Below are 15,700 nucleotides of genomic sequence, written 5' to 3' on the forward strand. Positions count from 1 at the left end.
CTCAGATACTCTTAAGACATTTGAGGCAAGCAGAGAGCACGGATGCTATGGGCAGGAAGAAAGGGGGAGTGGAGCGGACCAGAGGACAGCACAAGGAATACTGATTTTTTTAAAAATATATATATATATATTATGTGTCCATATCTAATATTGCCCCTTTCTAAAATTTATTTATTGGTGTGTGTTTTTCCTTCCGTAAAGCTACCAAAGAATACAATAAAATAAAATCAGGATTAAGGGTTTTTCTCAGGATAGTGGAGGGCTTGTGTGCTGTGTTCTGCTGGTGCTGTGGTGGTGGCATTTGTCCTTCTTTTAATAGGAATTGTTGTGTGTTTGTGTGTAAAAATAGGGGGTTGGGGGGGGTCAGCATAATTCATGCTTCTTTCTGCTCCCATCAGAAACCTCCATTTTCTTCAGAGAGAATTTGGTAATAACAAATGTCTTAAGAGTATCTGAGGACCAAGATAAGCTGCCATCAAAAGCTGTCCACATTTTACCTACTCTACAGTTAAAATTATTCTCCAGTTTTATTTCTCATCCCTGTCCAAACCAGATAAGAAAATACACACATGAAATTTATATTTTAAAAAATAATGACAAATTGTACAACATGCTTCCCAATTTAACGTGATGCGTTTTAATAGGGAAAAACCCTAGAATTTTAGATGACTGTATATACCCCAGTTCATGAATGACTTCAGCAAAGTATATAATAAAATGTTGAAAATGTTGCATTTTCTCCTGCCATGCTTGAAGATTAATAACCCAAATGATAGAAAGACATCTGTGACCCCATTATATAAAGCAGATGTGGAAATGGATGGCATTTCTTATTTTAATTACTTTATTTATAATGTAGATAGACAAGTGGAATGTTTTCTTTCTCTGTGAGGTGAATGTAGACACTATTATCAACTTCAGAAGCACTGAGCCAACAAACACCTCTGTGTGACAAAAGGCTGCTGCCAGTCAGTGTAAACAATACTGAGACAGATGGACCAGTGGTCTGATTCAGTAGAAACCAGCTTCATTCACAATGTGATTGTATACAATGTGTTTGGGAGAAAGGTAGGATACAAATACCTTAAAATCACAGTTGCGATCATAATAATATAACATACACAGAGACCCACAAAAAAGTAAGTGTAGCTAACTCCCTCCAATTTTGAGGTACGAATTTTGCACATCCAGCCCCCATGCTGATGACACAAAGCTCTACTTCTCCTTTACACCTGCAGGCATGGCAGTGAAAGTGCTGGACCAATGTCTTGCCTCAGTAATGGACTGGCTGAGAGCCAACAAACTGAAGCTCAATCCAAATAAGATGGAGGCACTGTTAGTGGGTGGTTCCCTAGACCAGATGGGTGGGAGGTTGCCTGCTTTTGATGGGGCTACACTCCCTCTGAAGGAGCAGGTACGTAGCTTTGGGGTGCTCCTGGATCCTTTGCTGTCATTTGAGGCTCAAGTGGCCTAAATGGCAATGAGTACCTTCCGTCAGCTTTGGCTGGTGGCCCACCTGTGTCCCTATCTGGACAGGGATAGCCTAACTTCTGTTGTCTGTGCTGTGGTGTTCCAGATGTTGCTGGACTCCCAACTCCTATAATTCCTGAACATTGGAGTCCACCAACAAGGGTCCCTTTTCTCATGTGACAAAATGCATTGTAAGGAATAGTTGCTGTCATAAACTGGCTGTCATGAAGCAGGAAGGAGGAAGAGGATCCCAGTGAGGGATGTAGCCCTGATTGGGACACATTGGGGCAAGCTAGGGTTGGAGAAGGAAAGGTTGGTGTATAAAGTACTCATGGGGCAACAGAGGATGGTGAGGGGGATGGGGTTCAGTGCACAGGAACCAGAGCAGCAAGACCCATCACCAGAGCCATAGGGGCCCAAATCCCCATAAGGAGCAGTGTGTGGTATGATCTAGGAGGCTGAGACAGGCAAAGGCCCACAGCCCAGCTCACTAGCTGGCCAGGTAGGGCTTATTAGCTCTGGGAAGGAGTGTGTGATTCCTCAGCTGGAGTAGGCTTGGGACAGGTGAGGGTCACATGCCTCATCAAACCCAGATGCTGCAGTCAGCATGCAAGGTATACAAGGGAAAGAGAGCTGAGGTGCTGTGTCTGCTCAACTTCCCACATTGGTTGGACCACAGCTTGGATGTTATCGGGAGCTCCTTGGGACTGTGCTTGTGTGGGACTAACATCCTAGTGCCCTGATTCTTGGATTGGCTGCCGAGGCGGGAATTTGGCCTGACTGGACTTTGGACCTGTTGGCCTGCCAGATTATGCACTGATATCTGCTGTGGGATTGTGTACACTCGTGGGACATACCAGGTAACCTGTGGTTCAGGACAGTTGCTGGCAAAAGTAATGGTCTAAAAAGTATGATGGTTGGGACCCAAACAGCAGAAATGACCCAGGAAGCCAACTGCAATCCCTACCACTGTATTGCTCGGGATCAGACCCTATTTCTTAAGAGAAGCCTGAGGAGCATGGAGGGTGGTGCAAAAAACAGGGACAGGCTGTTATGAATGCAGAAATCCTGCATTTGGCCTTTAGTGGTTCAGGCTACATATAGTCAAAAGGGAAGTGCTGCACATTAAGAGCAGAATCTTGTTGTCTGGATAGCCCAGGACCTCCATGCACACTGTCCAGACTTGCAACCTGAGGAGATCACTTTGGCGCTGCTAACACAGCAGTTTGACTTCACCCCTGGAGGTGCACTCCATTGGCTCAGAGACAGATGGATGCCAGCAACAATCTGTGTTAAATAGGATTTATGGAAATCAGAGTATAAGTGTCCCAACCAGGCAGGATCCAAAAGTTTTAAGGCATAATATACTTCTGTTGAAGTAATCAGCAATTGCCTCTGCTGAGACCTGGTTTAATAAAACTTTCCATCTCAGTAGTACCAGACTTGGCTAAGTATTTGTAATTAGAGTGGATTATTAGAAAATAATCACTCTTAATGCTTGTGTGCTCTTTTAAGATCCAATACAAACTTAATCTATCAATAGGGAGTAAATTATATAAGGATATCATTAGCATTTTTATGTAAGATTAAGGGAAATGGTTTTCTTTCCTTTTTTTTTTGAAAGAGAATTTTAAAGCAATTGAATAACTGGGGTAACTAAACTCTTGCATCTTTTACATAGTTTTTTTAAAAAAAATATTCAGCTAATATTTACTTTCACATGGAAAAAATTGTTACCTATAATGACTCAAATTCTGTATTTAGTGTTAACGTTGTACTTTCCAAAAAGGAGAAAAGTCATTTTAGAACCATGAAGGTAATCATAGGGCGATTAGCTACCTATACAACCATGCAATAACAACATGTTGGCAGGAACAAAGTTTTCCTGTCATGGACTGCCAGTGTCCATGACTTGACCTTCTAAGCTGGCTATCTCAGATGGATCCTTGATTTATCTGTAGATCCAATGTGTGGATCTTGGAGGTTCAACTTTGAAACTCTGCACTCTTTTGAAAGTAGCTTGGAAACAGAAGACAGGGAACTCATGCAGAGAAAAAATCTTTTTTTTTCACTGACAAGAATCCCTTTGGCATGTGAAAAGCACTAGTTTACTAGTGTTCTTCTGTTCCCAGTGTCATTGGCATGTTCTGTACTGCAAAAGTAAAATGCAGCATGCGTTTGGGGAGAAGAAGGAAATGACATGCAGCTGAAGGGCGTAGCTGACATCTGCATTGCTCGTGCAGTTCAGATCAGGTTGTCTTGGCAGAAAGGAGTTAAGAGTAAAGAGCAGGTGAACCTAGCTTTCCATCTTAATCTCCTCCGACTGATTCAAAGTAAGTAGTGTTATCTTTAAGCCTGTCATGAAATTAGGAAATAGTTTGACTTACTCTGAGGCAATCCAGACTAAATCAGGCTTGATCTGTCTGCCACATTGCACCAATAGCCTATCCTTTGCCTATCCTACCTGCTTGCTTTGGGTTGAATGCAGGAAAGTCATTGAGCACAGAGAACACCTTCTGCAATAGAATGTCCTTTCCTTCTCCTCCCCCAGAAGATTGAGGGAACCCCCAGAGAAGATGGCAACTTCCTATGTTCTTTGCAAAGTCTACTGAAAGAAAAAGCCATCTACCGATGACTTAAAGTCAATTTTGCATTAGGAAGTCAATTTTCTTATGCTGATGAATATGTTTGTTAGCAGCATCTACCTGATGGAATATGAATTCACATTTTAGCAAGCAAGTCAACAAAGGAGGTTAACACTTCTGTTGAGCCTTCCTAACTACATGTCCATATTTCAAAAATTTAGCACTTTATCCTGCATTACCCTTGGTTGATATCTCCTTACACATTCTCATATTTGTACAGCTTATTCAAACATTTCTGATATTTGCTAAGACATATCTCCATACCAGATTAAAACAGCCATCTGAATCTTTATTTTTTAAAAAAATGTCTTTGGAAATGGAGGAAAATCTACTCTGCTGAACTACTGAGATATGAAATAATAGCATTCACTACATATTATTTTCATCAAATGTTAAATTGCACTTCTGAGCCTCTTCTTTCCATTACTTCTCATTTAAATAATCTTCTCTCTTTAACCAATAAGAAACCACCCTTTTCAGAAAAGTGTACCTGCAAAATCTTGAACCCTCAAATGTGTTTTGATTATGGAACCTCATTTTACTAACCCATTGTTTTTAAACCTTACTTGATTGAATTATTTTAAAACAATGATCAAATATAAAGTGTTGTCTTCCAAGACAAAAAAAACCATGATGTTGAGTCTTGTAAACAGTCATCCACGTGGCCTCAAAACAAGCTTGGAAAGTATTTTACATTACAAATTAAGCTCACATCAGTACTGTCTCTTTTATAGCAAAACAGAGTTAGAACATCATCATCTTTCGAGACCAAATGCAAGAAAGACAATTTTGCATTTAAATCATATATGAAGGCCCACATATTTTCTCAAATACATTACAATAGTAACAGACCCCATAGTCAGATAGTATAAAATACTACATCTTAAAGTATGCACTCTCTAGATTCATACCATTTTCTCAAAACTCTTGTTAAAACTCTTGTTAAACTCTTGTTTGCAACTATTTCCCCCTCTTTTGCTTTGAACAATAACCTTTGTGAAACATGATGCTTGGCTATGTAACAATTTTGCAGCAGTAAAAATGGGAGAAGAGAGTTTCATCCATCCATTTCCCATATGAATGTGTCTGTGGTTTGTTTTGGAGGATCATATATTGGCTTATTAAATCAAAACATGCACGAGGCTTTGCCCCTGGTCCATGCTTGTGTAACTATTTTTTTATGATTATTTTTACTCACCAAAAGTCTTGATTAAGGGTCTCTGAAGGGACTCACAGCAAATGATTTCTATAGAGGCAAATAACATAGAACTCTCAAATGTCGAACAGCAGTGCATAAGGATTTTACACAAATGATCTAATTTACACAAGTGCCATAAATTAACAAAATAGAGCACCACCCTCCCGAAGTTCAGTTTGAAAAGCAGCACCTTGATCACTATGTATCCTTCTACGAAACTCATCATGATTAATAAGTTTCAGCCTTGATAAAGTGAGACAGCAGTGGGTTACACTTGCATCTATCCTTCCCTCCTCCCTCCCCAGTTTGCTACAGTAATCCAGGAAGTATTCTATTAACCATAGTTTCCTGTTTCTTCCAAACCAGGAAGCCAACCTGTTAGCTGAAGTTGGTTTAAGGCCCTGGATTGTTCCAAACCTGATGACTATCATTTCCAAGTTTGGACAAAATGGGAAACTATGGTTTTCCTGAAGATCAGGCCGAGAAGGGAGGAGGGAATGTCATCACAGGAGTTGTTCATATGATGGCAGATTAAGTTGTGAGATGATCATCCAAGCACAGTTAATGTGTATGAATTTTTAAAAGCAACAGTCTGGTGGCTGTTTAAAGAGAAACAGATTTATGTTTCAGGCTACCCAGAGTGGCTGGGGTGACCCAGTCAGATGGGTGGGGTATAAGTACTAAATTATCATTATAATGTATTATGACTAGCAACTACAGTGACCAAATACAGGTGGGTGACGCTGCATAGACTAGTTTTTACCCATGCCCACATCTCCTATTCAACCAAGAACCAAAATGAATGTTCTAGCATTTCATTGGTCTTTCAAGGTGCTTTTTGAAATGTCTCGCACTTGACATCTTACTGATTTCAGGCCAATTATGCAATAGATGAGAGATTCGTGATGAATCATCAGTGTATTTCAATATAACCTCCTCCCCACCCAGCCCAATTCACTGTTGCTTTTTTAAAAAGTGTAGGAGAAGTGCTCTTCTGCCAGAACAAAAAATCTGCAATAAGAGTCATTAAGTGTGTAATGTATTCAGCCTCTCACTGTGACTAAGAGGCAATGTGGGAATTGTGAAAGTGAAGAATAGCAAAGGCAATAGTTCAACTTCATTGATTCACTGGGTGTCAGCTGTTAGAGAAATTAGAAATAGGCATCTGCAAGTGGAAATTTATGGGGAGGAAGAATAATGATCTGTGTATTTTGTTCATTACATGCATCTCTTTTTTAAACAATAAAAACTCTTCCGAGACTGAATATTGTATTCCAACTTTTACTTTCTTTATTCTTCTCTATAATTTGTTCAACACATGAATTCTATTTTTTGCACTCATGTTAATATTTCATCTTGCCTTACTTAAGTCCCTGCAAGTCATTATCTGACTGTTATTAATTACTACTGGCAGAGATCCGATTTAAGGCATTGAAGTTAGGAAAATACTATTGTTATTGATGGTTTTTTTTTAAAAAAAAAAGTACAATATTTCCCTCAGACCAATCCACAGCAGCTAAAAATGGTGCTTTGTTTTAATATAGAATTGCTAGCTGCCTCTGGTTCTCTGTAGAGCATCTTTCTGGGTGTGGAAAATGAGATCCTCTGCTCAGGCCTCTGCTAGCAGAACATTTGCTCTTATTAGCTGGCTAACTACATCTCTCTCTCTCTCTCACACACACACACACACACACTGGGCAAGGAACAGGGAGAACAGGAAGCTGCCCGAAGTGGCACTTGCCACATTGCATACCTAATGTAAACATAATGCACAACCTCCTCTCCCTTCCTTAACCACTTCAAATATTCCTCCCAGAAAATCACCATTCCGTTTCATTCCAAATTCATTCCTGAAAAAATTGTACTCAGTATGAACCTGTTTTTACACAACAGTCAACATACAGTATATTGGTTTATTCATTCTGCTGTTCAACTAGCTTTAACATTTCTGGGTTTGATTCACTTCAGAATTGGTCCTTTGTCTTACTTTACTTAGGTGGATGAGTCTATGATGAACATCTTATAAGCATGGAGATATTTAAAAGGAGTCTGAAGCTTCTTTAAATTCAGTTTAAGTTTTCAGAACACACTTTAAGAAAAAATGTTTTTTTAAAAAAACCCACCATAGACAAATGACAGGACTTTTTTTTTGCTGAAATACACAGAGAATACTTTATCCTTTCTCCCTTAGGTTGGAACTATTTATTTAATCTGTCCAGTCAATCATAACAAGATCTGATTGAAAATGTTTAATTTCTTCTTTGAAAAGATTGCCTCCAAGTGGAAGAGATCATTACTACACTCATCCAAGATTCATGAATTAAATTTAAGGACAAACATTATTATTTTTGCATTTTATCATTCATTATACACATGTGCACACACAGAGTGCCAGGTAAATAAAAAAAAATCAGGAGAGAATCTGGAGAGAAGACCATTCATTTGGAACAAAGTTATAAGTATTTCTATTATGTAATTAGTCATGGGTCAGCACAATTCAGTATTTGCCAGCTTCCTGCAAGCTTTCATGGAGTTTCACACTGAGGTGTGGTGAAGTAGTTAGTGTCAGATTAGGACTAGGGAGATCTTTGTTCAGCCATGAAGCTCCTTGAGTGACCTTGGATTTGTTCCTGTCTCTCTTAACCTAATCTATCTATTTTCAAAAGAAAATGGGAATGTGATAAGTACTGTACAGATACACATAACCACTTGATTCAGGGAGGGCGTCAGATGAAGTAAGTCACATACAGAAGACGAAATGAAGTTCTATGTTGATTGACAAATTAACAGTCAACAAATCCTTGGGTCCATATGATATAAAAGTTCTTGAAAGACGTGAAGTGAAATTGCTGTCCTCCTAAGAGAATGACACAATCTATCATTAAAACCAGTTTCCTTATTAGAGGTCTGAAAGGGGAGGTGAAAAACCCTCTCTGAATTTGCTACACCACTCATGGGCAACAAAAAGGAGACATTTCATTTATCTTTCAGAAGGAGAGATTGTTTTAGAACAGTTTGAGGGACACTTACTGCTGGCTGCAAACAATGGCATTTTCTCGGGTCTTTCACTTTTTTAAATGTAGTTTTGTGACCTCCTGCAAGCGAGTGGTGGAGATTAATGCAGCCAGCAGGAGCACCACTGCACTCCACACAGAACAACAACAACAAAAATTTTAAGCGAATAAAAACAGAGAGAGAAGAAAAATGCCACTGTTTTCTGGGAATAATAAGAACCCTCAGGGTTGACCTAAGATGGTTTGCTTTCTCAGGTGAAGAATAAAATGGCACTCCCTCCCACATACAAAACTCAACTAGACTTCTAGTTGAATCTTTCTTCAGCGCTGGTGACATGACACTGCCCTCTGCTCAGTGGAGGCTGGTCTATGAGGACAAATGAGATACTGCCCCACCGACCACAGTTTGTCCTCAGCCAGCCCCCACCTGCCTGCCTTCTTACTTATAACACATCCAGGGTGTGGCTCTGGCTGTTGCCCTCCCTGCTTGCCACTCAGCCAGTCCCACTGAACCTGAGACAACAAGCTAGTTTAGGTTGGCCTAAACTACCCTAAAGGGACGCGGGTGGCGCTGTGGGTTAAACCTCAGAGCCTCGGACTTGCAATCAGAAGGTTGGCGGTTCGAATCCCCACGATGGGGTGAGCGCCTGTTGCTCGGTCCCTGCTCCTACCCAACCTAGCAGTTCGAAAGCACGTCAAAGTGCAAGTAGATAAATAGATACCGCTCCGGCAGGAAGGCAAACAGCGTTTCTGTGCACTGCTCTGGTTCGGCAGAAGCAGCTTAGTCATGCTGACCGCATGACCCGGAAGCTGTACACTGGCTCCTTCAGCCAATAAAGCGAGATGAACGCCACAACCCCAGAGTCGGCCACAACTGGACCTAATGGTCAGGGGTCCCTTTACCTTTAAACTACCCTAAAAGCATCTGAAGCTTTGCTCTCTGGCAGAATGACTAGGAGTGGAAGGAGGCTTAGGAACAGCTAGGGGACTTGTCCCCCCCAGTAACTGCTGCCTGAGGCCATCATCTCATTTTGCCTAATGGTAGGGCTGGCCCTGAGCACACACCTCCATCCTATAACCCTTCCAACCTCCCCAAATATTCACCAATAGTTTAAGGGTCCAAAGCTGCCCAGCAGTTTCAGGAGCAAAAAAATTGGCAAATTATACCCAATGTAAGCATTATGACACAAACCCCCAGCCCCATATACGATGATGGGCCTGATCTGGTGGTGGCTAATAAGGAAGAGGAGTTTGGAATTTTGATTGATATTTCACTGAAAATCTCAATAAGGATATTATAAGCCTTTAAAAAAGGCTGGAAATGGGCAACTAAAGCTAAAGCCTCTGGGCTAAGGAGGAGCCATGATTGAAGCTTATTTAAAAGAGAAATTGTGTTGAGAGGTTTTCTCTCTCTCCCTCTTTCATAAGAGCTCAGGGTCATTCAATTAAAATGATTGTCAGTCAACTCAGGACAGAGAAAAGACATTGCTTTTTCGCACAATGTATGATTAGCATACAGAATTTGTGACCACCATTTGTCGCAATTGCTCCTGGCATAGATGGCTCAGAAAGGGGATTACAGCCAAAAGTGCCATGGAAACTAGAGGAATATTTCAAAATTTACCAAACACCTTTCTAATCATTGCTGTATCAAGAGTATTGCTAGTCCTTTCAAAACGGTCAAGTTATCCTCCTCTGCCCTCTTTGAAAAAATAGGGGGGATCTGATATGGAGCAGTGGCAAGGCTATTTTTTATTTTACAAGAAGAGCCTTTGCCCATCTTATTGTTAAGGGTAAGACCTGCCCATTCCACCCAATTATTTAAATTCCCCTCCTGAAACTATCCTTCCCACTTTTACAGGGGTCCTATGAAAGTAATGGTGCTGGGAACATTCAGCACATCTTACATTTTAATCCTCTGAAAAATGCACCGCACAGAACATATCGTTTCAGCTCAACGCCAAGTCAGACTGTCATCCTAAGCACTCCTCTGAATGTCTTTTCCATTGAAATGGTAGACACCTGAACTAGAGCTTTTGAATGCAATCAATAAGACTGCTTTAGAGTAAGTACCCTGAGGATTGCCATAATCTTTTCTCTATAATGAAAAACAGGAAATAGGAATCGATTTTCTATTTGTGGAAGCATTACTGAATACAAAAGATATCACTCTTCTACACTGATCTATTCTTTTTTACAATTTATTGGCCTCACAGGTTCCAGAATTAAACTCTCCAACCCAACCATGAAACAAAGATTTAGTGATCAGTCTGACAGGGGACAGAATGAGACAGAACGAGCGCACTGAATTTATGGAGTCAGTCTGGATTAATGGAGTTTGTACAGTAAGCTCAAGTTGGAATACATGTGACGTATTTTATTATTAATAGTAGTAGACATCTTGCTTCTTTTGTTTGGAGAGAACAATCCTGTCATCTCTCATATGGACCCACAGAAGTCAAATCACACAATTGCCACTACAGGCCAGATGGAACCTAGTGATCTAACAATGGGATGTTTGCCGCCCCTTTGGCAAGACACCAAGGCTAACAGCCCAGGAGTGAAGGTTACTCACTGGCTATGCAGAGGCTCTGTCCCAAGCAAGGGTGCAATGCAGTAAGGGACTTGGGGGGGGGGGCACAGAGATCATATTGAGAACCTTGACTTCCAAGGTAAGAGGGAGAAACCAGCTGGTACCATGCATTCTGGCCTCCTAGATCCTGTGGTTTCTGGATGAAGGTTAAACCAAACTGTACAAGTCCACCTGGCTACTTTCTTGACCTTCCTGACCAAGGCCCATTAGGATCCTTGCTGATACCCACCCAACCTGTGTGTGTGCTGTTCCCCCTATGGGCTTACTGTAGTATAGGGACTAAGACACAGGCACACACCTGTACAGTACTGGATACCACATTTACAAGTTGGAATGTGGGCTGGATTTGTATGGGAGACATTGGATTGTCTCCCATGTGAACCATCCTTCACATGAAGACCTTCCTCAGATGTTTGACCTACCCATTGAATGTGAAATACAGTGAGTGGCAACATGGACCAGGGCCTTCTTGGTAGTGGCACTAACATTTTGGAACTTGTCACTGAGAGGTTTAAAAGAGGCAATCTTATACATTGGGAGTAAGACCTACTGAACACTTCCACAGCATGTGAAGCTTTCTCAAAATCAAACTCAATACCCCAATTTAATTAAATTGGCCACACTTAACTCCCACTTCATTTTCAATGAGACTTTTGAATAATTAACTTTCTTTAGGGCCAGTTTATATTCATCAGGATTTAAGCTTAAATGATTTCCTGAATCAATTTTGACTTTGAGGACACAGAGTTTTAAGAATAGTATCTTTGCCTTTTGCACATCTCTGCAAGCACGTGAACCACACCAGATAAAGACGGAACAGAGCTGAGAGAGCAGAATATACATTTATTTAAGAATCTGGAGATCAAGATCTATTCTGAACTATCGAGGAATACAAACGCATAGTCCAGTCATTGTATTTTTATGGCTCACAGGAAATACTCAGGTGAGATTCCAGACCTATATCTTCATATATTTGGTTTTTCTGACTACTCTCATCTTCTCCAACTTCCTCATCTCCCATGAAAATATTTATCTGTGGGCTCATAGCCGAAATGGTAGCCATGCAACTGGCATTTGGAAATACCATGTCACAATCATTCTCTCCTGTGGATTGCTGTTGTTCTGATTTCTCTTCTTCTCTTTTGTCTGCAGCAGCTGCTTTTTCTGCCGCTGCCCTTTTCTCCTCCTGGCGCATGTCTTGGTACACCTGATGCATGATAAACTGAGTTGTGTTCCTAGGGGCACGCATTCCTGGTGCCCTCCATCCACACAGATTCATGGGGCGCAGTCTCCCCTTTACAGCTGCGTGCATAAATGCTAACAAACGCTGACTCTTCCGCTTCCGATTACGGCGGTGACTTCTCCCAATCCTACAACATCTGGATTTCCACTGGTGACTTGCACACCAATGCTTTGCTTTCTCCTTCTTAGGTGATCTTTTCTTCTTCCAATAGCCTCCCCTTTTCTTCCATGGTCTACCATTCCCAGAGAGCGTACCGTTCTTCCGTTTGGAAAAGTGACAAGCTTTGGGCTTCTTCACTTTGGTATCATGATGGCTACCATGAGACACTCCTGGATCACTTCTTTCACCACTTTGGTCCCTTCTTCCCATGTTGGGCCATTGTTTGGTATATCCTAGTTGCAGAGACAGCTGCTGATAACACCGCCGTCCCTGTCTCCACATTTCAGGAGATAATTGGGAAGCCTCTTCCAAAAAACTACCTTTCCAACTTTCGATTTTTCCTCCCTAGGAGTTTCTCCTTCCACAGCAGCCACTGCTTGTGCTGTTGGTTCTGTATTGTGTGGTTTGTGCCTTCTGCCCTTAACCAGCTGGGCACACACTCCTGATTTTTCAGTACTTTTTTTCCCTGGTCGTTTTCTGTTGCTCCCTCTTTCTTTGTGGCTTTGGTGCCACTGCTCGTAATACAATGAGACCCCGGTGTGAGATGCTGCTTTGACCCAGATTCAGTGGGCCATAGGTGTCATGCCACTAGGGGTGGTAACTTCCTTTCCTCTTGGGAGCCTTGTATAGATTGAATAAAGCATCGTCATCACCCTAGGCAACAGGGAACCAATCATAAAGCAATGGGTGGGGCTGTAACTGGACATTCCGCCAGCTTTTAACAGGGTGGGGCTGTGATAGGTGTTCTTTTGAGAGCAGCTCTGTAGAATCAAAGACTCTTGTCTTCTTTAGGCTCCAGGGCAACTGACTCCACACAACTGTCATGGTAGCCATGTTGGCGTGCATCTTTTAGCCAGACATAGCTTAAGGCAAATACTATTTTCAGATACCCCAATCCAGTGTAACAGTAATCAATAAAGACTGACCTATGCCACATGACATCTTTAATGACTTCAATGTAAGCTGTTACCAAAGATTAAGTAATGAATCCGTTCTCCTTTTCAGAAAAGAAGGCTGAAAAACAAACCCATCTCATGATTTTCTTGTCCAAATTACACAGGGATGATGTGAATAAACTGCCCATGACCCCATATTTAATTTTCTATGTCTGCCATATATATATCAGATTTCAGGACAGTTCCTACAAATGATGCTTGGGTAACAGTCAACATGTTTCTATCTACCCAAACTACTGATGCAGTAACACTTAACATTCTGTTTTGCGCAGAATGTCTGGGCCCACAAACTGCTAAATATCTTAATGCTCATATGGATTTTATAGCTAGAAACTCTGTTTCTTATAAATGTATGTATTTGGTTATAGTTAAATTTTAATTTTGAGCTGATAGAGCACACCCTACAGAATATGCCCTTCTTCCAGTTTATCAAAAGGTTGAAGGCAGAAGAAGCTAACTTTTTAATACCCAAAGGATTAACTACACACTGCAATCAAATACATATAACCAAACCCTGCTGTCCTTTTTATTTCCAGGACAGCCATGGGGGGGGGGGGTGAGTTGGAGCAGACAAGTAGCAGGGAGAGGGTTCTCTTAACCCTTTCCTTTCCCAGTGCTACTCAGCTACAAGTAGGTCTGCTCCAGCTGGTTTTTCATCGTTTTGACTACAAATGTGCTTTGATCTATGCATGGAGAAAGGCTTCAGGGCGGTTTGTAGCAGAGACCTAGCAGGCAGTATAAGGGCCGCTGGGCCCCTCCTGTTCCTCCCTTCCAGTTGTTGTTGTGGTTTGTTGTTGTTTTTAGGAAAGCTGGTTTGGATTCAGTTTCAAATGTCTCTGTGTAATGTGTAGTTCGGTCTGAAGCAGAATATCACATAATTCCCTTTCTCAGTTATTGTATGGCATTCCAATTTGGGTACAAGCATTTAATAGAGAAGTTGAACAAATTCAAGTGACTTTTCTTCTTAAGATCCATGGTGACCCTAAATGCATAAGTTACTTAACCCTATGTGTTAAAACCAGTCAACATCTGATGGAAACCAATGCATGGCTCACTACAACCAAGGCATGGCTGAAAGTCCACTTTAGAACAACATCTAACTCCTTCTTAAGCTCAATGCATGAAGACCTGGATGGTATAGAGCAATTCAAGATAAAATCCGTAGTTTGGGCATTGCTCTTGAGAGCCTTGAAGCATATGACGAAAGTTACATATTCTAAATAATCAAACAGCGACTCTACGACCATGAAAGACAGCGCTTGTTACCTCATACTCCTAGATCCTATTCTCTGGAGGCCTTAGGTATTACAACACCCTACAGAACCTGTGCCAAATATCTAAAGGATCTACTACTCCCTTTCCATTGAAGAGCCTTTATGCTCGCGAGATTAAATGCCTTCCCCTCTGTAGTGACCAAAGGTAGATTCTCACATGCCCCATATCAAGCCCATTTGTGTGCCTGCAACCAAGAAGTACCTGATTCAATGGACCACATTCTCTTAGATTGCTCTCTACACAGTAGACCTTGCCAACTGATGCTGAGCAAAATGTTGGACCTCTGGCCTGTAACTCTGAGAAGTCGTCAAATGAGGTTTCTCATGACAGATCAGGACAAAGATATCCCTGCTTTAGTAGCTTCCTTTTTAGCTACAATTTTACCCGAAAGGGTTCCCAATGAACCATCCTTTCAGGGAACAGACAGGGCGAAGCAGAATATCTAAGTGCACACGATCACAGTGTGACCTTATGACCCTCAACAGATTCACCCTTGTCCTTTTAATTATCCTAGTGACCTGAAATGTTTTAGATTGTGATGCCAATAAGGTCTTTGATTTGATTTGAAAAATAACTTAATGGGATCCAAAATTGCCACAATATGATCAGGTTCTTTTCCCTTACTCCCCCATTGCTCCTCAGCCCCTTGTACACTACCCCATGGCTTTCTAATGTGTTTCCCAATCCTCAGGATTAGCTTCCAGGGGGAAAGGAGGGGCTGCAGTGAGACGGGGTGTGTGTGTTGAAAAGCCCCATCATAAGCAGAATGTTGCCATGGAGCTCAGGATCCAAGTTTTTGTGTTTATGCAGGTAACCACACCTATCAATAGTCTATGGATTTGTATGCAATAAAGTAACTAGGGTTTAATCTAGGGCTCAGCTGATGGGACTAAACCTGCTCCTTCATTCATGGTGGAGAGAGTTATCAATGGATACGTCCCATGATGGTTATGTTCTGCCGCCACAGTCAGAGGCAGAAATGCTTCTGAATACCAATTATTCGAAATAACAGTATGGGAGAGTGCAGCAATGCTCTAATTCTGCATGCACGTTTTCCATAGGCATCAGGTCAGCCACCGTGAGATCAAGATGCTGGACTAGATGGGCCATTGGTCTGACCCAGAAGACTTTTCATTAACATCTGCAG

At 41.4% G+C, this 15,700-nt stretch overlaps 2 long non-coding RNA genes across 2 annotated transcripts; both read left to right on the forward strand.

Moving 5' to 3' along the window:
• The first annotated feature begins 1,052 nt into the window (after positions 1-1,052).
• LOC310658724 lies at positions 1,053-6,578 on the forward strand. Its single transcript, XR_014502456.1, has 2 exons — positions 1,053-1,723; positions 5,680-6,578. It is a non-coding gene; the product is annotated as an uncharacterized lncRNA (long non-coding RNA).
• Positions 6,579-9,561: 2,983 nt separating this feature from the next.
• On the forward strand, positions 9,562-12,931 carry LOC310658712. The gene is made up of 2 exons (XR_014502442.1): positions 9,562-10,392; positions 10,544-12,931. It is a non-coding gene; the product is annotated as an uncharacterized lncRNA (long non-coding RNA).
• The last annotated feature ends 2,769 nt before the right edge of the window (positions 12,932-15,700 follow it).

This window comes from Podarcis tiliguerta (genome assembly GCF_965153285.1).
Source record: "Podarcis tiliguerta genome assembly, chromosome: 10".
Classification (NCBI taxonomy): domain Eukaryota; kingdom Metazoa; phylum Chordata; class Lepidosauria; order Squamata; family Lacertidae; genus Podarcis; species Podarcis tiliguerta.